The following is a 23,867-nucleotide window of genomic DNA, read 5'->3' on the forward strand; positions in this document are numbered from 1 at the left end:
CGCTCAAATCTAATTCACACACAAATCAAGACATCACCTGTGATATCAGTTGAAAACAAAGGACAAGCAACAATGGGCGTTTTCTAGAAGAAGTTCTTATCCAAAACATCATAGGTTTAGGTCTAGAAGGGACCTTTAAGCCATCAAGGCCAAACTCTTCATTTTTGCAAATGAGAAAACTAGAAGAAATTAGGAAAAAAAGAAAACCAAAGAAACTGAACGACTTGCCCAAAGTCACCGGTAAAGCGGCAGAACTGGGATTTTAACGCAGGCTGCTTGAACTTAAACCCAGAACTCTTTCCCCTTCATCCTGCTTACTTCAAAGCATGGGTCGGACAAGATGTCTTCTGAAGTCCTACCTCTAAAATTCTTTGGTCTAGTCTAATCCCCTTCTTATACTAATGAGAAAAGTCTGGTCCAGAGAAGTGAGACAATTTGGACAAAGTCTCAACACTACTAGTTATGGGCAGAACTCTCTATGAACACATCATTGGACTGTAGTAGCTGTCAAACGAGACACATCTTCCCCAACCTTTTAAAAATATTGTCATAAAGGAAATAGGTACAAATGCACATAACCCTTAGAGAAAAAAGATGGAGGATAGGATCGGATTGTTTCTCCCTTTACAATTTCTGGGTCCCTAGGAAGTAGAGGAAACTCTTTCATCTTTCCTTAGATCCTTGTACTGCACAAGAACTATTGAGCTTCCTGGAATTTCTATTAAGAATTCTACATACCCCCAACAACAAAGTCTAATGCTATAGTGGGTAAAGTACTATGGCTCCCTATGGACAAGTCACTTCAATCTTTCTGGGCCTCAATATCAGTAAAACAAAGAAGCTGTATTAGATGATTTTGAGGTCCCTTCTAGTTCTAGGTCTGTGATCTTATGATTAGATAACCTCTAAGGTCACTTCTAGCTCTAGAATAAGAATCCAAGCCTCCAGATTTGGCCATGCCCTTTATCTACTCAACTCTTATCCCCTCTTTTTTTCACTTTAAATAACAAGGCTTAAGCATAAGCAGAATCTCAGATCTATCTTTGTTGTGACTCAGGGGAAATATTCGGTAACCTTTAAGGATAGGGAGAAAGAGTTGGGAAAATCCCACTTGGTTCACTGTTTTGTTTTGTTTACCTTTGACTACTAGAGCCCTTATAATAAATCATATGCCATCAAAAGGGCACAGAACCAGAGAAGTACGTACCATGCCTTCCTTTTTACTGTTACCATTATATTCATACACAACTTTGTATGCACAAAAGCAAATGATGGATTCTTGTCCATCAACAATGAAAAGGGCAAATCCACCATGTCCAGGAAAATCACCATAGTCCTATTGATGGGCATTACCTTGATATTCCCTTTGTGATCTTTCATCTTCAACAGAAAAGCAAGCAAACAAACAAAAACCCAGTTCTCTGATTGCAATTTCAGGCCCCAGTATGACATCTCTTAACCAACAAAAAGTCTTGCCTTGTGACTGGTGAAGAAGAGTGGAGAGTGAGGATTAGACCTGTTTCTCCCTGGGAAGATTCTGAGCTTTTATTTATTGATGAATCAATTGTACCAAATGCTAATTGCCATTCCAAGATGTTACTGAGAGAGAGGCTAATTCTTTTGCAGAACACTACTGTTTTATGGCCATTGCAAATTGTGGGAGGAAAAGCTGTGCTGGCTTTCACAAAGATAAAAATAATCAGAGAGCTAGGCTTGCCTAGAATAATCATCGTCCTCTAGTTTCCAGGTTGCCGACTATTTACACTTTTATCAGTCTGTGTTAAGAATACATTCGGACATTCTATATTTTACCCACTTCCTGACAGAGAGGTGATGGACTCCAATTACAGATTGAGACTTTTTTTTTTTCTGGTCATGGCCAATGAGGAAATTTGTTTTGTTTGACTATACATGTTTGTAACTGAGGTTTTGTTTTACTTTCTTTTTTAATTGCAGTGGCTGGAGGAGGGACATAGAAGAGAGAGAAGGTAGATTTTTGTTAATTAAAATATATTTTAATTTAAAATAAAAAAATACATTTGGACAAATTGGGATCAGATGATAAGAAGGACATAGTTCTAAATCTTGAAGGCTATAGCTCATAGATCATACATTGTACAATTCCACCGCCTCATTTTAAAGATGAATAAGCTGATGTTCAGGGCAGTGAGGTGGCACAGTGGTTAGAGCACTGGGCCTGGAGTCAGGAAGACCCGATTTCAAATCTAGCCTCAGACACTTACTAACTGTGGGACCCTGGCCTTAACCCTGTTTGCCTCAGTTTCCTCATCTGAAAATAAGCTAGAGAAGTAAATGGCAAACCATTTCAGTATCTTTGCCAAGAAAACCCCAAATGGGGTCATGGAGAGTTGGACACAACTGAAATGACTCAACAACAACAAACTGATGTTCAGGAACATTAAATCTAAGAAGTTGCCTAGGACAACTTGTAAGGAAATAGGTCAAGTTTCCCAAGGCAACTTGCCCAAGGTCACTCAAGTACCAAATGTCAGAGACATAGATCAAGAGCTCTGGACAATATGGTGTAAGACTAAGAGCGTTAGACTTGTAGCCTCAGAGACATGGGATCATGTCTCAACTCCGACATATATTGGGGAGGTAACCTTGCTCCAAGTTGCTTAACCTTTCTAAAGAACAGCCTCCTCATCCTGTCCTAATGCTCCACCCATTTACCACCTAATTGCCATAATATTGTAGGTATAGTACTAATTTGTGGCCATAGGATTGAAGATCAGAATGAATGCTAGGTGCTTTGTAACCATCTGGAAGCTGCTGCTTCTATTATTATGTTAGGAATCAGTAGACTGTAAGTAAACTCCTTGGGGACAAGGACTTGTCTTTGTTTTAGACTTTATAGCCCCAGCATGCACAAGTGACTTACACATGTTATTTCAGTCAGTAGTGTCTAATTCTTCATGACCCCATTTGGGGTTTTCTTGGCAAAGATACCAGAGTGCTTTGCCATTTTCTTCTCCAGCTCATTTTACAAATGAGGAACTGAGGCAAACAAGATTAAGTGACTTGTCCAGGGTCATTTAGCTAACAATTATTGAGGTCACATTTGAACTCAGGTCCTCCTAATTCCAGGGCTGGCACTCTATCCGCTATGTCACCTAGCTGCCTGCAGTAGCCCCTTAAATGTTGGTTGAATTTTGAATCATCTCCCAGTAGCTGTGCCTTCATATAGTGTGAAGAAATGGGAAAAGAACTGTATTTGGGGACAGAGGACCTGGATTCAAATCCTGTTTCTCTTACTATCCTGTGAAAACTCAGGCAAATCCCTTATTCCCTCTTGGCCTCATTTTCCTCATCTATAAAATAAGGGGCCTGGGCTTGACAGCCTCTAGGGTTTTCAAGTTTGAAATCTGGAGTCCTATGATCCCTAAGCACATCAGCTATCCTTAGAAGTATAGACCTCTGAAGTATGATATTTCCCTTGACTCCCTTACCCTTTCCAGCTACCATTCCATCTCTTTCCTCTCATTCCCTGCTAAAGTTCTTGGGGGGAGAATCTACACCTGTTGTTTCTACTTCTTTATTCATTTTCTCCTAAATTCCTCCCAGTCTGGCTCCCACTGCCACTTCTTTAAGGAAAGCATTTCATCCAAAGTCTCCTAATAGATGCCGATTGCCAAATTCAATAGTATTTCCACAGTCCCCATCCTACTTGTCCTCTCTGCTGATTTGGACATTGTCCCAGGAGGTTTCACAAAAAGGGCCAGGCTGGCTACTGGAAGCTTAAGGGAGTTGGGCTTTATCACAGTACATTTTAACTCAAAAAGGGATGGAGTTGGCTTATGGAGATACTCTAGGAAAACAACTGGTAGAACACCTGTTACTTCCAAACCAGGGGAGGGGAGGGATACCCTCAGGGCCCTCCAGGAGAGGTAGCTCAATGGAGTAGCAAGGCCATGGATTTTATAGGGAGGGATAGGTTCATGCTCAGACACATCTGGTAAGCTTTGCATTTTTGATGTCACAGGCATGGAAATGGTCCTAGTTGTATATGTGTGGCATATGGCAAGCCTATATGCCTACAAGCATGGAAGTTATCACAAAGGGTTAGAGAAAATACGTGCTGTTTTTTGTTTCTGTTTTGCATGGGAAGGAAAGGCCAGATAATGGCATGAGTCTTGAGCAGAGGCAACCTGATGTTGCGACGTGGAGAAATGTTTTTGTGGACCCTCATAAGCATTTCTTGCTATTTCCTCCATCCATATCTCTGCCTGCCTGCCTGAGATTAATCATCTATTAGATGATTCAGATTTAGATGATTTCAAATACCCCTCAAATGCTACTTCCTTCGTGAAGGTTTCCCTAATCATCTCCATCAGAAATCATTTTGCCCAAGGTAGCTAGGTGGTGCAGTGGATAGAGCACTGGTCCTAGAGTCAGGAGGACCTGAGTTTAAATCTGGCCTCAGACACTTGCTAGCTGTGTGACCCTGGGCAAGTCACTTAACCCTGATTGCCTCCAAAAAAAGGAAGGAAATACCTTTTCCTTCCTTATACCTAATATAGTTTGTATTTCTCATATATACTTACCAAGATCTGTTTCATATTTCTTTCATTGTCTGTTTATGTGTTATATTTCCCTATTAAATCATAAGTGTTGTAAGGACAGGGATAGCATCTTATTATTTTATCTTTACGTCTTCCTCGGTGCCTAGAATTGTGCTTTCTATACAGGAGGTCCTAAAAAAGGCAGTAAAAAGAGCACTGGCCATAGTTCTGAAGTCAGATGGTGTGAGTTCAACTCACCCCTTTGACACGTAACACCTGTATGACTTTGAGCAAGTCAAGAACCTCTGTATCCTCATCTGTAAAATAAAGAAGTTGGATTGGATGGCTCTTGAGTTTCCTTCTAGCTCTAAATCAAATATGTAATCATGTGACATGATGACCTTGCTCTGGAGATAGATCCTACTGTAATAAATTCTGGTGGAATACAATAACAAACATATTGATGTGCAAGGCACTGCATTATATTGAAACAATAATTTAAAATATCCCTCCAATGTACACCTTCTTTGTAAATGGGGAAGCCTGGATGTTCAGAAAATCCAATTCAATAAGACAGCATGTCTCAATAGAGGTAGTAATCAAGTAAATACCACCTCAGTCTGCTCAAAATATACTGGGAGAAAGAGTCGCATTAGCTGTGTAGAGAGACAGAATGAACTGTTTCACTAACATGATTATAGAATATTAAAGCAATAAGGGGCCTTAGAGGTCATCTAGTCCAATCTTTTTGTTTCATGGAAGATCCTGAGTACCAGTGAGTTTGAGTAATTTACCCAAGGTCACACAGCAGATTCTAGATGGAACCAGAAACAAAAAGTGGGTCTCTCAAGTATTTCCTCTGTACTGAAAAACTCTTGATTCAATTCAACAAATGTTGATTGAGCCCTGCTATCTAGGTAGCGCTGTGGTTGGACTTGGATGCTGTTTTTGTTTTATCTTCTCTGTTGGCCTGCCCTCATTCTTTTGGATTGCAGCAAATGTTTATAACCTTGTTTGTATTAGAGACCCCTTTGACTGTCTGATGAAGTATATGGATCCCTACTCAGAATGTTTTTAAATGCAGCAGCATATGGGATTGTAAAGAAAATGATTTAATTGAACTATTAAAATAATTATTTCAAGTTCAGGTATCACAGATTAAGAATTCTTGAATTAAGGCACGATATATGGGACCCTTTTTAAGAAATGGAAATACTACTGGGCATGGGGAATCTTACCAGTAACTCCAGCTACAGGAGAGGCTGAGGCTGGCGGATCAAATGAGGTCAGGAGTTCTGAGATCTAGTACGGCTTAACTAATCTAGTGCCTGCGCTAAGACTGGCACTGTAGCCCTAAAGAAGGAAAAACTGGGCTAGGTCACAGTTGGAGCAGGCCAGAGCTGGGATCAGGCTTATGGATGATTGCTGTACTTCCAACCTGGCCTGGGCAGGATAAGAGATCCCATATCAATATAACTTAATGTACTATAATGTAATATGATACAGTATAGTACAGTGAAATACAATGCAATGTAATACAGTGCAAAGCAATGTGATGTGATATGATGCAATACAATATAATATTTATAGTGTAACGTAATGTAGCATAATATAATGTAAAATGACATTATATAATATATATTTTATGTATATTTACATATAAATATATAATCATACATAATATAGTATGACACAATATAATACAATATATCATAATATAATATATCACAATACAATATAACACATAGCATAGTAGTATATATATAGTACAGTAAAATACAATATAATATGTGTAGTATAATGTAACATAACATAAGCCAATATAATATAATGTAATATAATATAATTAACATAACATAACATAGGGGCAGGTAGGTGACCCAGTGGATAGAGTACCAGGCCTGAAGTCAAGAAGATCTATCTTTCTGAGGTAAAATCTGGCTTCAGATATCTACTAGCTATGTGACCTTGGGCAAGTCATTTAATCCTGTTTGCTTCAGTTTCCTCATCTGCAAAATGAGCTGGACAAGGAAATGGCAAGCCATCCCAGTATCTTTTCCACGAAAACCCAAAATGGAGTCACAAAGAGTCGGACACAACTGAAACGACTGAACAGGATAACATAATACTGTGCAATGTAATATAATAGAATGCAATACGATAAAATGCAATGTTATATATATATATATAATATGAAAATGCTACTGGGAACATTAAGTAATCAGGGATTTAGCAAGCCGGTCACCTCACTGAGGGGATTTCTAGAAGATCACGCAAGGCACGCACAGCACAGGTAAGTGGAGATCCAGAAATCATTGACAAACATTTATTAAGTACTTATTAGGTGCCTAAACACTATCTTTGGTGCTGAGGATACAAGGACAAAAATGAAACTTTCTTTGCCTTCAAGGACACTATGGTCCATGAAGGGGAGGAGAAGGGGGTAGGGCCGGAGCACGGAGCACAGCAAAGAGGATTCCCTAAGCAGCCAAAAAGAAAAGTAATATGAAGCAGCGGGTAACTAGGAGGCTGGAAGGGAGAGAAGGAAAAGGCACTAAAGAGGGGAGAAGAGAGTAAGAAGGAAAGAGGCAACAGTGTTAAAAGTAAATCACCTGCCCCACTGTTGTCTAAAAGGCCCACCATGTGCCTTCCCACACCTAGAATGACTAATGAAGTGAAGTGACAATCATAGATATGGATTCTAGTCACATTTCTGATAATGACTCACTCTGTAAGCTTGAAGGAGCTACTTACCCTCCCTGGGCCTCAGTTACCTCTGCTGCAAAAAGGAAACAGAGGCACAAAGTTGGACCAGGTCTCCTCCATCTCCACCATTTTATGATTCTGTCGCACAGCTGAGAAGACGTTACCTATGCATCGCCCATCTGTCACTTAGTATCTCTCCATCGCATCCCCTTTTCTTTTAAAAAAAAAACTTATTTACTTTTAGTTTACAACATTCAGTTCTACAAGCTCCCATCCCCTTTTCAGGTACAAGGTTACCTTATCAACACTGCAGTTAAATGTGTCTGTTAGAAGGTGCTCCTAAGAACTTGAGAGCTAATGTTAATAGACTGCTTGCATTCTGTTATTTGACCCTTCCAGTTCCTCTTAAGGAGCAGGAGAAGTGTAGCTATTGCTAGAAATCAGAAAAAAATAAAATCAACACGGCCACTGAACTAAGGACTATTCAATTTCAATTCAACAAATATTTATTAAGTTCTTTAAAGATTTGTCTTTGACAGAATCTCCTGGAATTTGTTCTGTGAAGTCTGGATTCCATCAAAGGGCCACACCTGAGGACCTAGAGAGCCACATGTGGCCTTGAGGCTTCAGGTTCCCCACCCCTAAGTCCTATATCATATTGATTGCCATCTGGGGAAGGGGAGAAGGAAGGGAAGGAAAGAGAAAAATTTGGAACTCAAAATCTTGTAAAAATGAATATTGAAAACTATCTTTACATGTAATAGGATAAAATAAAATACTATTTACAGAAAAATATATGTGAAGCAAGCTATATACAGAATACATAGGAAATAAAAGAGGGAAAACACTGGAATTAAGAGGGGTTAGGAAAGGTTTACTGTAGGAGGGATTTTAGTTGGGACTTAAAGGAAATCAGGGAGGTCAGTAGTCTGAGTAGAAGAAGAGAATGTTTCAGGCATAGGGAACAGCCAGAGAAAAATATCCTGAGCTGGGAGATGGAACAGTCAGGAGGCCACTGTTACTGGATTGATGAATATGTGTTGGGGAATAAGGCGTAAGAAGACTGGAAAAGGTAAGGAGGGGGCTAGGTTATAAATGGCTTTGAATGCCAAGCACAGCATTTTATATTTGCTCCTGAGGGCAATGGGAAGCAACCGAAGTTGATCAAATGAGAGGGAGTGGGGATTGATATGATTGGACCTAAATTTTAGGAAAATCACTTTAGTGGCTGAAAGAAGGAAGGATTGGAGTGGGGAGAGATTTGAGGCAGGTAAACCCACCAGCAGCTATCAAAGTAATCCAGGTGTGAGGCAATAAGGAATTGTACCAGAGTAGTGGCAGGGTCAGAGGAGAGAAGGGGTCATCTTCAAGAGATGCTGCAAAGGTGAAATCAGCAGGCATTGGCAATGGCTTGAATATGGGGGGAGATGGTGAGAGATAGTAAAGAAAACAAACCCTTTTACAAAGTATATTCCAGGAGAAAGCAGTTTCATTCTCGATCAGTAGAGAGATAGCCATAAAGAATATGTCCAATTTTAAAGCTAGAAAGAGGAAAGGGTGCTAGATCTGTGAGTCCTGATGATTTGAGTACAAATCCCACCTCTGACGATTACTGGCTGGATGACCATGGGGAAGTTATGTAAATTATCTGAGCTTCAGGTTCTTCATCTATACAGAAGGGGTGAGAGGGGCAGCTAGGTGGTGCAGTGAGTAGAGCACTGGCCCTGGAGTCAGGAGGACCTGAGTTCAAATCTGGCCTCAGACACTTGACACGTGTACTAGCTGTGTGACCTTGGGCAAGTCACTTAACCCCAATTGCCCTGCCAAAAACAAAAAAGGGGTGAGAATATCTGAGGTAAAGTATATAAAATGTTCTGAGAACCTTAAAGTGCTAAATGAATGTCAGCTATTGTCATTCCTACAAACTGAGTTTTTACTACCTTCATTCAGTGAAAGAATTCTTATCTATAAAAGGAGATAAGAATAACCCTTTTTCACTGTTATTAAGAGAATCCATTGAGATTGTATACACACACACATATATAACACATCACAAACCTTATAGCTTATATAAATGTCATATACTATTAATGTTAAGATTTTTTATTTTTACTTTTATTCCCTGGGAAGAAAATCCCTCTATTAATTCAGATTGTCACCTACTCTGTCACTTATAATGTTAGAGAATTCCCTGGGAGTCCTGAGAGGTTAAATAATTTGCCTAGTCACATAGCCAATATGTGGGATAGGTAGGATTTGAACCCAGGTTTCCCTGATACCCCCAAGTCAGGATCTCTATCATCATCATCATCATCATCTTCACCATCACCACCATCATCATCATCATCATCACTCTGATTGATTTGAATCATTTCTTGGTCATACATCAGCCTCTCTTTTCTCATTCTCCTCAGTTTCATTTTCTCAGTAATATGAGGGTGTTGGACAGGATGTTCTGAAAGATCTCTTCCATGTTTGATATTCTTTAGTTCTATGATGCTTTTCATTGTACTTACATGACTCAAATTTTCTATAGTTAAATTGCAAGTTACCTATTTAATGGTTTTTTTTTGAGAGCTCTCACATCCTCATCACTTATTTATTCACATATGATCTTCTCTTTTTTATTATATTTTATCTATTTGAGTTGTCTAAGTTTTAGACTGAAATATTCAAATGGATTTGTGTTTTCATTGGTGTGAATATTCTCTCTGACACTACAGAAAAAACACTGCCAATATGCTGGATGAAATATTTATGTCTCTCATTTTTATATTTATGAATATTATTATGCCATTTTGGCAACAAGCATCAAGAGTCTAGAAAATTGTGATACTGTTGCTAAGGATTGTATTCTTTACCTTCCATATCTGGACATACAGTCACCTGAGGATCCCTTTATTCTATATCGCTTCCATATTTCAACCATGAAATTAACTATGAAATCATGCTAATCCTATCCTGCTGACTATGCTAAGTGTTCTGGGCCAGGCCCAAATCAGGACAGCTCAATGATTCATGCTCAGGAATAGAATTAATGAAATACTCATGGACCATAAAATTCAATAAAAATGAATTTATTCATGATAAGAGTAAAAGGATACAATTTCCAAAAATTGGGCACTATTTTCTTCTACCTCTGTATTCACCAAGGCATTAATGCTGGATCAAAAAGATGTCCAGTGGGAATTGTACCAAGCCTTGCAAACCTCAAACTTTCATAAACTTTGACATACCTGAGTCCTTCAGACCAACCAAATACCAATGGTGGATGGCTTTCTTTCCTCCTTACTAGAGAACCATCCCAGCCAGCATAAAACAGATGCTGTTGCTACCAAAGGTGGTTTATAAGGACCTAAAGAAGCAAGCCGTGATCACATAGAGTCTACATGGCTTTATCTGGAATAGGTTATATAAGAATAACCTCATTTTCTGTTTTGGTCCAATTACCTAATAGATCAGTAGAATGCTATAGATATAGTTTCCCTAGAGTTTAGCAACACATTTGACAGTTGCTTATGCTCTTTTTTGGAGAAGATGGAGAGATGTAGACTAGATAATACTTTCATGTTAGATAATACTAACAATGTGGAGTCAAAACTGGTTGAACAGTCCAGTCCAAAGAGTCTTTGTCCATTAATGGTTCTACATCAACCTGGAATGCTATCTCTGATGGAGAGTTGCAGGGATCCTTGCTTGGCCTTGTGCTATTTAACATTTTTAATCAGTGAATTAAATAAAGAAGTAGGGAGAATGCTCATAAAATTTGCAGATGACACAGAGTTGGGAAGGAATGATTAATATTTAAGATGACAGTTAGGATCTGACAGCCTAGGATATTGGGCCAAATTAAATAAGAGTAAATTTAATATGGATCATTGTGAAATCTTCTACATAGATTCAAAAAAACCAACTTCATAAGCACAATATAGGGAGGCATAGCTAGACAGCAATTTTTCTGAGAAGTGCTAGTGGTTTTAGCAATCTTAAAGCTCACTATTAGCCAGCAATGTAATCGGAAAGTTAGAAAAGCTACTATAATCTTAGGATACATTGGGAGAGGCATAGTATCCATGACTACGAACATGATAATCACACTGTATTCTGCTTAGTCAGATCATATCCAGAGTATTGACACCGGTGCTGGAAAGGGTTGATAAGCTAGAAAGCAACCTGAGGAGGGTAACAAGGATGACCAAGACCCTCAAGATCTGTCTATATGTGCATCTTCTAAAGGAATGAACTGTGGAGATGAATACGAATGTTAATGTTTGCCTACAAAGAATACGACGATATTGTCTTCAAGCATTTGAAGTTCTGTTACTTGAAAGAGAGAAGAGGTTGTTCAGGGAGGACTAGCACCTCTGGTATTTGCTGAGCCCTTTTCAGGGCTGTTCATCCGCTTTTGGTGTCCAACCCTCACCTGTGGCTCCAAGAAGCTGTGACACAGGCAGCAAAGACACCCTGGTAAAAATCATCTTGGCAGATGGGCTAAACCAGGTTAACGATGATTGACATGCCTCAAACCTGTTGGTGAGTTACAGGGCTGTCTACCCAAAGTATATGAAGACTTCCCCCAGGGGAATGGGTGGATAAGAACAATTTATTCCAACAGTGAAGGCAGCTGATGCAAGTGCTGTTGAGTGCTTAGAATTTGGTCAAACAAAGGTGCCAAGGTCATCCACTGTATCCTGGACAATTACCAGTCATCCTGACTTGTATCCTGCTGCTGGACTTCAGTGACTCTGGAACAGAGAGTGAAGGTGAGGACTTTGTGCAAATTTGCCTCACTTAAACCCAATTCATTGGTTCTTTTAAAAGATGAACGATGAACAGCAATTTGAAAGAGGAAATAGACTTGCTCCTCTTGGCTCCAGGGAGCAGCACTAAATTTTAGTTACAAAAAGGCAGATTTAACTCATTGTAAGGAAAACCTGCCTAACCGAGTTGTCTACTAGGGGAATGAACCATTCCCCGCTACATCTCTTTCCACTGTACCACCTAGCTATTATTATTATTATCTATTACTATTACTATCGCTAAGCTATCCCAACCTGAGTTTCCTCATCTATGAAATGATAGACAGCTAGGGTTGGAATGAGGAAGACATGAGTTCAAATGTGACCACAGATACTAACTATGTGTCCCTGGAAAAGTCATTTCGTTTGTTTGTCTCAGTTTTATCAACTGTGAAATAGAAATAATCATAGCACCTTCCTCCCAGGGTTGTTGTGAGGGTCAAATGAGATCATGTTTGTACAAGCACTTAGCACCATGTAGGCCTAGTGCATAGTAGGTGCTATATACGTGCTCGCTATTATTATTGTGGAGATCTTTGAACAAAGCCTCTGAGATCACTTATTGAACATGTCACAAATGCCTCTGAGATTCCTGCTATCAAGGAGATTCAGTGAAAACAACTCTTGCTTTCAAGGAGCATACGATTTAATTAAGAAAATAGCACACATGCCCAAAAATAAGGCACATGGCAAAAAAAAAAGAAAAAAAAGATATTGCCAGATGCCTTGTAAGTGACAAGTCATTATCTTTGCTAGCATTTATGTTGAAATTTAAGGTTTGCAAAACATTTTACAAATGATATCTCACAACAACCCTGGGAAGTAGGTACTATGATTATCCTCATTTTATAAATGAGAAAACTGAGTTTGAGAGAAGTTAAGTGACAAGCCCAAGATCATACAGCTAGTGAGTGTCTGAGGCTAGATTTTGAGAGTAATGATTATTAATAACCAATGATTTGGAGAGGTCTTTTTCTATCATCCTCATTTCAAAGTTCAGTCTCTTGAAGGACACTACTGATGATGAGATAGAATTAGTTCCCCTCAATCTTAGTCAGATCCCACCCAACCTTGTAAGAAATTTAATCTAAGGTGGGGAAGACCATTGTGTTCTCCTGGGGGGTGGGGTGGTTACAGGGGATAAATTCTTCCATTAGCTTGTCCAAAGCTGGGGGTGTTCTGGGTATAGAGATAGTCCCCTTGTCCAGGAGTGACATGATGCCACTCTCTCAGCCCCTCATCAGAGTGAGCCCACTTCTTATTGTAATATTCATTCTCTCATTAATTGTTAACCAATCGGAGTTGATTGCCACCCTCTGGAACACCCACTTTTCGAAGGGCATATAAGCCATGATTGTCTTTGGCATTGAAGAGTGCCATTGACCTCTTTTATTAAGATGCTAGCATTATTGGGGCAGCTAGGTGGCGCAGTGAGCAGAGCACCAGCCCTAGAGTCAGAAGGACCTGAGTTCAAATCCGGCCTTGGACATGTGACACTTACTAGCTGTGTGACATTGGGCAAGTCACTTAACCCCAATTGCCCTGCCTTTCCCCCTCCAAAAGCAAAAAACAAAATAAAAAAAGACATTTTTAAAAAATGCTAGAATTATTAATAAAATGATTAATTACCCAGAAACTATGTTTCTCAAACTTTTTAAACATCACAATTTGAACTCAGATCAAATCTTCCTGACTCCACTATACCACCAAACTGCCAAATGAGTGTTACAAACAGTGAGTGTTAGAGAAACTGGGTGAAAGTAAGACTCCCGTGGGATGGAGAGGTCTAACCAGGGAGGTACTGGAACCAGTTTGAATCAGCTCATGAGAGCCTACTGTTAAGTGTTCAGTGTGAGCGTTTACACCTCAGAAATTGGAAAATTGGGTCTTTATTTATAGTTTTATTGATTTCTAGACTTAAAAAAGTGATGGGGAAAAATTAGACTTAAAACTTAAGAGTGTGCCATGGATATGTTCTTGTTGTTTTTTTTTTTTTCCAGAGAGCCATTTATTAAACATTTACTAGTGCGCCCTTGTCAAATACTGTTTCAACAGGCCAAACTTAGACTCAGGATTGAGGCTGGACTGAGTTGATGGCAATGAAAATTGAAGGGCAGGGGAAAGGAATATACATTTATATAATGACTCCATGAGCCAAGTACCATGCTAACTGCTTTACAAATGTCATCTCATTTGCTTCTCACAACTACCGTGTGAGGGAGGTACTGTTATTCCAATTTTATAGTTGAAGAAACTGAGACAAATAGAGAGTAAATGACTCATCCAGGGTCACACAGCTTGTAAGTGTCTGAGAGTGGATTAAGAATTGACATCTTCATAGCTCATGGGTCAGAGTTCTATCCAGTGCACCACCTGGCTGCTTCAATGTTTGAAAAATGTATGAAAGATGGTACAAAAGAAAAAAAAGCCAGGGGACATTATTAAAGATGGGATATTGGGAGCAGCATGGAGAGAAAAGGGAACAGTCAAAGATGACTCAAAGATGACAAAGTTTTAAATCAGAGGAACTGGCAGCATGGTTCATAGGAAAAGGGAAGTCCAGAAGGAGGTGTGTCAAGGGATAAAGATAAGATCCTAGACTGTGGGATACACTTTCTCTCCACATTTAAAAACATGTTCTCTTAAAGGAAATAAGTATAAATGACCTTAGGTTCATCTATTCTAATTCTCCTCAAGTTCAGAAAGGACAAAGGTAGTTCCCTGGGCCTCAGTGGAGTTATCTGAAAAGTGAGGGGTTGGACCAGCTGGCCTTTGAAGCCCCATCCAGCTCTAGATGTATGACCTTAAGTGACTTGCCTGAGGTCACATAGGTAGCCATGGCAAAGCTATTATGTGAACCTAGGTCTTCTGATTCAAAATCCGACACTCCACATCCTGCTACCTAATTAATGGGAAGAATTCAATATCATATAATCACCTAAGAGTCAAGAAGGGTCAATGAAGACACCAGAGAAAGAAAAGAAACCACCACTGAGGTAGGAGGAGAACCAGGAAAGCACAGCGGTATGGAAGTTGGAAGAAGAGAAAATTTCAGGGAGTCAACAATATTGAATGTGGCACAGAGGTGGGGAATGGGCACTGAGAAAAGGCCCCTGGATTTGTTGATTAAGAGGTCTCAGGTAGCCCTGTAGAAGGTGATTTCTTTAAGAGAGTGGAGGCAGATGCCAAATTGTAAGGGGTGAAGGAGTGGGCAGTTAGGTGTCACAGTGGATAGAGTGCCAGGCCTAGACTCAGTAAGAACGGAGTTCAAATACAGATTAGGACACTAGCTGTGTGACCCTGGGCAAGTCATTTAACCCTGTTTGCCTCAGTTTCCTCATCAGCAAAATGGACTGGAGAGGAAAGGGCAAGCCACTGCAGTATCTTTGCCAAGAAAACCCCAAATGCTGTCATAAAGAGTCAGACACAGTTGAAAAACGACTGAGAAACCAAAAGGAGTGAGTCGATGGTAAGGATATAGAGGCAGCAAGTATTTTATCGGTGAATAGAAAAAGAGAAATAAAACATCAGGTCAAAGGGAGGTGTGATTATAACAAGAGGGACCTGAGCAAGCTTGTAGGAAAGGATGAGGAACTAGTGGAGAGAGAGATTAATGATACTTGATTTTTTTCTTTTTCTCTGTATCTTTTTATCTCTGCACATATAGCCACTAAAACCCTGCACCTTATTTTTCTAAAATCTGTTCTTTTTTATTTATCTCTCCTGCCAAGACACTCATCATATCCTGCCTTGATTTACACAAACTCCCTCTCATTGGCCTCTCTCTCATCAATTCCCTTCTCCAGCTCTCTGCCAAATGTTACTGCCAAGATAATTTTCCTTTCCTGCTGTTCAGACTCTGTTTCTCCCACTCTGCTTTGGCTTCCCTTCACCTTCAAGCTTCCCCACAACTCTGCATCTGCTAGCTCTCATCTGCATCCCTTCCTACAAATCCCCTCTCCTTGCTCTGCTTGACCATCAACCCTGGAGGCTCTCAGCATCACCTTTGCCCACCCATGACTTCAGATAAACTCTATGCCCTTCTCTTCATCAATACCTTGATATCAGAGACAATTTTCTCACTATTGCTAATCAGTGTAACTCCTACTTCTTTTTCTAAGCAAAGCCACAGGCTATAGGAAGCTTTTTTGTCCCAACAATGTTGTGCTCCATGCCGTCTTTCCCTAGAGTATATCTCAGTGTATTGTTACACTATTATTGCTGTACTGTCCTCATTACCTCTCATTCCTGACAATGTTTTCTCTTCCAGAGATGGCTTTGGCTATTTGCCAGGTGCCGTCTACTCCATATAGGACTTTTCTGTGTAACCTTGGAATCCTACACACACACACACACGCACACACACGATCTATATCACATGAATATGCTTAGACCCAACTAGTTCATCTATGATAAAATTTAGTTAAATTTCACTAGTATCCAAAGAAAATTCTTTCTGTACATAAAAGGAAAAAGGAATCAGAGATTAATATACAGAACTTGGCTGTGACTTTTTTCCTCCTTATTTTCTTCTGCAAATAGCATATATAGCTAAGATGCATTTGGGTGAAAAGGAAATCCTGGGAAGAGCATGAAAGAATGAATCCATCTTAACTCTTGGATAAATAATTAAGAGTAAAACCTGCTGACATTGAATCAAATAGTGTAACACATCCCATCCTTTGTTCTGGCTATTGCTACATAGAATATAAATTCACCTTTGTTTTTGACTCACTGTTGAGCCAAGAATTATGCCACTGCATGGGGAAGGATTTAGTTCAATGGTTGCCTATATTCTTCAAACCTTTTTAGTTCAGAGTTCCCTATGTTCTCTGGACCATTTTCAATAACAAAAAATGTGCTGTGAACCTACAAGGTAATTTAATGTACCATGTATAACATTCTTTATAATTATTTACTGCCTAAGGCATCATAAAAAAACTTTTAGTGTGACAACCCCTCCCCATGACCATCGTTGTCCGCTAAATGGGAACTGTTGATATAGTTCAACTTTCTAATTTGACAAATGAGGAAATCAAGAAGCAGAAATGAAGGGACTTGTCCAACATTGCCCAAATCTACTAATTCTCAGTCCAATGCCCTTCTTTATATACCAGAGGTGCCAGGCACCATGGAGCTATAGGCCCCCATTGCAGCCCACATCACTCCCAAGTGTAGCCAACAATATTAAATCTAATTGGGAAATACTTAACAAAATAAATAAAAATACAATAGAATATAGATAATGTCAATATGTGGTTTTCTAAGTCAATATGTATTGACTTAGAATAAGGAACCCTTATGTACTGGTTGATGGCCCCCTGTTTCTCTTTGAGTTTGACACCCCTGTTCCATACTGTTTTAATGAACTAGAGAAGCATCTAATTGTACTTACATAGGCAGGTAGAAAGAACAATATACATAGATATCATGTATCCTTCCACTGATATGATTTCTATGTTCTTTACTTAACCTTTTAAACTTTATTGCTTTCAAGGAAAAAACCCAAATTCCTAGCCTTTAACTAAAGATGTCCAATGTTTTTTTGAGAAAAAGTTAGATTTTTCTTTGTGTTTTTTTTTTCTTTTAAACTAATGAAATATGATGACAAAAGTCTTGCTATACAGCAGCCAAGTTCCATTTTCAACAAGATCCAGTAAAACTGTCAAAGACAAACTGTTTTCCGTCATACAAATGACTAGATCTCACATAAATACAACAGCAGAGAGCTTCAAGCCTAAATAACCATGTAAATGGGCTCGGCATTTCTTGAGACAGATGGTGGATAACATACTGATGGCTTATGAATTTCAAAAAGACTGTCCTCCAAAAAACAACGAAAAAAGTGACTGTAGAAGTATATTTAAAATATTGCTAACGTTGAAACCAAAATAGAAAAATTGCATCAATAAAAAAATGAAAAAGATGGAAAGGAAAGACATTTAGATTAAATTTTAATGACTTTGGGAAGAAAAGCCTCTCTAAGGTGCCATTAACAGACACATTGGCAGGGATTTCAACAAGAGGAATTGTATTAGTTGCTTCATTCCATTCAAGTCCAAGGTTTTGGAAAACTGAAACCTATTGTGACAATGGGCTATCAACTGTGAGGCAGCAAAGTCTATCTAGGGGAAGGAACACTTGCTCTGGAATCAAAAGATTGAAGTTTAAATCATGGCTTCTCTACTTATTGCCTATATGACCTTGGGCAAGTCACAACATTGCTGAACCTCAGTTGCCCTACTTATAAATGAGTGGTGTCAAATTCAGATAGAAATGAGGGCCACTAAACCATATATAAGTATCCCTGCAGGTCAAATATTGACTTTGAAAACCACATGTTAATACTCTATATGTTTTATTGAATTTTCACTTACTTTGTTCAATATTTCCCAATTACATTTTAATCTGATTTGTGCCACACTAGAGAATCTTGTGGGTTGTATGCAGCTCACTTTCTTGTGTTTGACACCTCTGGTTTAGATGACTTCTAAGTCCTTTTCAAATCTATATCCTATGAATCTATGACTGTCATTTCATTTTATGTCACCCAGACACTAGGCTAGTCTTACGAGAGTATGAGTCCATTTCCTACATCATTAGCACCACAGAGACAAAAACAATCCAGTCTACAGTATTCCAGATTATGGAAAGTCTGATATTAGAAATAATAACAACAGCAGAATGAACTCCTGATTTGACAGATAGACAGAGCTATAGATATATGCATATAAGTATGTATTTATATTATGTGTGTGTATATATACATACACATATGTATGTATATGTATACACACATATGCATATATGCACAGATATGTATATGTACCACTTTTAGCTTTTTTACATGTTTATATATATATATGAACACATTGTCTTCATTACATGAGAATAGTAAATGTAATCTTTGTAATAGGAAATTGTAATTCTTATAATAGTAAAAACTTATAATAGTGAAATAGTTGACATACTAATAGTGCACTGACTTCATCTGAAAGTGTAGGCAACATTTTACATCTGTAACACTCCCATCTTCATTTTAAAAAATGAACATAAATCTATTTTCTTTCCCTCTGACCCCCTCACTCCACTAAACAAAAAAGAAAAGAAAACCAAATTTCTTATAACAAATATACATAATCAAGCAAAACAAATTCTTTCATTGGCTGTATACAAATTTATATGTGTATACATATGCATATATGTACATAAATATGCATATTTTTACATACACACACACACACCTTATTTTGCTCCCTAAGGCAAAATCTCTATAATGAACAGCATGTTTATTTCATCATTGGTCCTTTGGAATCATGAATGATCATTGTATTGATCATAGTTCTTCAGTTTTCAAAATTGCCTTTACAGCGTTGTTGTTATTGTATAAATTGGTCTCCCAGTTCTACTCATTCCATTCTTCATCAGTTTATGCCTTCAAAATTGTTCATTTTTACAATATTGATGTTACAGAATAAATTTTTCTGTTTCTCTTTCTTTACTCTGCATCACTTCAAATAGATCTTCCTGTCTTCTTTTGAAATCATCTTGTTTCTTATTTCTTACAGCACAATAGTAGTCCATCATATTCACATACTTTTTATTACCAATATATTTCAAATATGTAAATACAAAGTAACTTGCATCTCTAAAGTACAGCTCTGAACTTTTACAGACTAGGTTTAATCTTAGGTGCTTCTCTAAAAGATCTCTATTTCTGGCTCATGTCTCCACCAAGGACTTCCCCTAGGAACATTAGAATGTGATTTATGTCTAGGTGTTTAAAAAAAAAAAAAAGGTAAAGAGCTTTTAGACCTGCAAACTCTTTATTTCATCAAAAAGAAACGCAAAATACAAAGTACTTGCTCTCAAACACATGAACGATCAAAACAACTCTCCTTTCCTCTCTGGTGAATCTCCAGTTCCATCCATTCCCATTAAGTCCTAGACATTGAAAATCCTTTCTTGGTAATCCTTTCTTGGTAAGGGGAGGAGGAGAAGTGGAGAGGTAAGGGAGAAAGATTTAGACAATAGAACAAAATAGTAATGGATTTGTTGTTTTTCTTACCTTTTTGTTTGTTCAGTTTGGTTTTTAAAATAAAATTTATTGTTATCCTTTGTTTTCACATAACCTAAATGTCTCCCTGTATCTTTTCCTCTCTCCTTACCAAAGAACTATCTCAAATAAAAAAAGAGAAAAAACCAACAAAACTGATCTATACACCAAAAAATCTGAAAATATATGCAATGTTCCACACCCCCTAGACCTCCAGCATCTGTAAAAGAGGGAAAGAAGATGTCTTCTCATATCTTCTTTGGGGGCATGCTTGCTCTTTGTAATTTTGCAATATTCGCTTTTAATTGTTGTGTGGTTATTGCCTTTCCATTTACATATTACGACAAAGTAACATTGTTTTCTTGGCTCTGTTTATTTCATTCTGCATCAGATCATACAAATCTTTCTGTTTCTTTGCATTCATCATATTCATAATTTCTTACAGAATAGGAATATTCCATTATATTCATGCATCACAATTTGTTTAGTCACTGCCCTACCTATGGTTGATACCCACTCTTAACTGTGCCATTAAATCTCTAATGTGTTAAGTGGGCCTTTGAAGAATTTATGGACACACATAAACAAGAATTACACAAGAGAAAAAGACCTGGAAAGTCACTATCTTAATCAGTGGAAAAGATCTCGCACTGATGATGTCAGGAATCTGTTTCCATGAACACACACACACACACACACACACACAAGATTTACTCAATACTCTATTCAGTGCACCATCTAGCTGCCTAGCTGATCCTATGAGTGTTTGAAACAACCATTCATTGTCACCCCCACACACACAGCCTTCCTCCTTCCTGATTCCCATTCTTAACAACTGGAGTTGTACACTTGAACAAATTATCTCTCACATTCATTACGATTGATCACAAAGAAATCCAGGGCAGAGAGTTGAGGCTGGTATCAGTAGAAAGCTATTTACACTATTGGGAAAAGGTGTATCATACTAGGATGGATCAAATACCTTTATGGATCAAATATTCCACACCTTTGCTCCCATCATTATCTCTTCCTATAATGTCTTCCCTATATTTTCACCCAACTGAATCCTGCTTATTCTTTAAAACCCAGTTCTAGTCCAGTCTCTCTCCATGCTGTCTTCTTTGACTGTCCCCAATCCATAGTGTTTTCTCTCCTCTGAACTGTCACACAGAAGATCGAAATGCTTAAGCAACTTGCCCAAGGTCACATAGCTAGTAACTGTTGGCATAAGGATTCATATTTGCTTTGTATTACTCATTGATGCTGAAAATCATAAGATTTAGTACAGGAAGGAACCTTAGAGATCATCTAGTCTGACTCACTTATTTTACAGATTAATGGAGAGTGGACCCAAGGTCCATAAAGGTTAAATGACTTAGAGAAGATGATACAAGTTGTTAAGTACCATAATCTATCTTGTATTGTAAATCATATTTGTGTGTGTATGCCCTGTCTCCCAAAAAAAGAAGTCTAAGTGCTTTAAATTCAAGGATGAAAGACCAGATGCTTTTCAATTGACACAAAATACTCTAATTTTACTTTGAATTAAAAGTCTTCATCCTACTATATCTATTCTTATAGACTAAAAAAAAAGCACTACATCAATGCAATGTGGTCCTTCAAGGTATTCTTAAATTTCATTCCTTCTAGTGTATAGCCTAGTGCCAGGTGAATGACTTGTATTTGCTTACTGATTGAAGCAGTAGCTTCTGCATGGATTCATTCATCTATTTGACCATTGTAATTTACATGGAATTGAGACTGGGAGCAAGGAGGGTTAGAGTACTGTTGCAACTCTGCTACTATTAAGTTACTATCTTTGGACCTCAATGTCCCCATCTGCAACATGAAGGAGTAACCTTCTGGACCCAGTGATCCTTCCATTTAGCATGTATCTCAATGAGGACAATGACAAAAACAAAGGTCCAATATGCACTAGCATATTCACAGCAACACTTTCAAGCAAATGCATTCAAGAAAAGAAAGGAAATGAAACTAGTGTTCATAGACAAGGTGAAGAAAGAAGAAGAAAGAGAAAGAGACAGGAAAAGAAACAAGAAAGAAAGAAAGGAAAAGAAAGAAGAGAAAGAAGAAAGATAGAAAGAAAGAAAGAAAGAAAGAAAGAAAGAAATAAAGAAAGAAAGAAAGAAAGAAAGAAGAAAGAAAAAGAAGGAAAGAAAGAAAGGAAGAAAGGAAGGAAGGAAGGAAGGAAGGAAGGAAGGAAGGAAGGAAGGGAAATAAAGAAAGAGCGGGAAGGAGGGAGGGAGGCAGGAAGGAAGGAAGGAAGGAAGGAAGGAAGGAAGGAAGGAAGGAAGGAAGAAAGAAAATATATTTCATATAACTTTCTTTGTGAATGTAGTGAGATATCATTGGGCTGCAAGAATTGATGAAGGTGAAGAATTCTAAAAAAAAATTGGGAAGATTTGTTTGAACTGATGCAGAACAAAATGAACAGGTCCAAAAGAACTATATACACAATGACTTCAACAATGTAAATGTAAGGAAGCCAAACACTAATTGAAAAAAAAATAAACTAATAATGTTCCCAGAGAACAGATAGGAAAATCCATCTCCCAGAATCCAGCTTCTGGGTTAAGAATTCACTATTTCAGAAAAACTACTGGGAAAATTGGAAAATGGTATGGCAGAAACTGGGCATAGACCAGTATCTTACACTGTATACCAAAATAAAGTCAAAATGAGTTCATGATTTAGGAACAAAGGTTGATACTATAAGCAATTTGGGAGAGCAAGGAATAGTTTACCTGTCAGAGTTTTGGGAAAGGGAAGAATTCATGACCCAACAAGAAATAGAGAGCATTACAAAATGCAAAATGGATAAGTTTGACTATGTTAAATTGAAAAGGTTTGTACAAACAAAGCCAATGCAACAAAGATTAGGAGGGAAGCAGAAAATTGGGAAAAAAATCTTTACAACCAGTGTCTCTGATAAAGGCCTCATATCTAGAATATACAGGGAACTGAACCGAGTTTATAGGAATACAAGTCACTCCCAAATTGAGAAATGGTCAAAGGATATGAATAGGCAGTTTTCAGAGGAAGAAATTAAAGATATCTATAGTCATATAAAAATGCTTTAAATCACTATTGATTAGATAAATGCAAATCAAAACAATTCTTAGGTACCACATCTCTCCTGTCAGATTGTCTAACATGACAAAACAGGAAAATTATAAATGTTAGAGAGGACATGGGAAAATTGGAACATTGTTACATTATTGGTGGAGTGTAAACTGATCCAGCCATTCTGGAGAGCAATTTGGAACTATGCCCAAAGGGCTATAAAATGTGCACACCCTTTGACCCAGCAATATCACTTCTAGGACTATATCCCAAAGAGATCATACAAGTGGGAAATGGACTCCATATGTACAAAAATATTTATAGCAGCTCTTTTTGTGGTGGCAAAGAATTGGAAATCAAGAGATGCCCATCAACTGGGGAATGGCTAAACAAATTGTGGCATATGAATGTAATGGAATACTATTGTGCAATAAGAAATGAGGAGCCAATGGACTTCATTATAACCTGGAAAGACTTATATGAACTGATGCTGAGTGAGGGGAGCAGAACCAGGAGATCATTAAACACAATTACAGGCACACAATATCTGTAAGGACTAACTTTGATAGACTTGACTCCTTTCATCAATGCAAGGTTCAAAGACAGCTCCAAAAGACTCAAGATGGAAAAAGCAATGCACATCCAGAGAAAGAATTATGGAGTCTGAATGCAGATTGAGGCAAACTATTTGTTCTTTCT

The sequence above is a fragment of the Trichosurus vulpecula genome, chromosome 7 (assembly GCF_011100635.1).
Source record: "Trichosurus vulpecula isolate mTriVul1 chromosome 7, mTriVul1.pri, whole genome shotgun sequence".
NCBI classification, from domain to species: Eukaryota; Metazoa; Chordata; class Mammalia; order Diprotodontia; family Phalangeridae; genus Trichosurus; species Trichosurus vulpecula.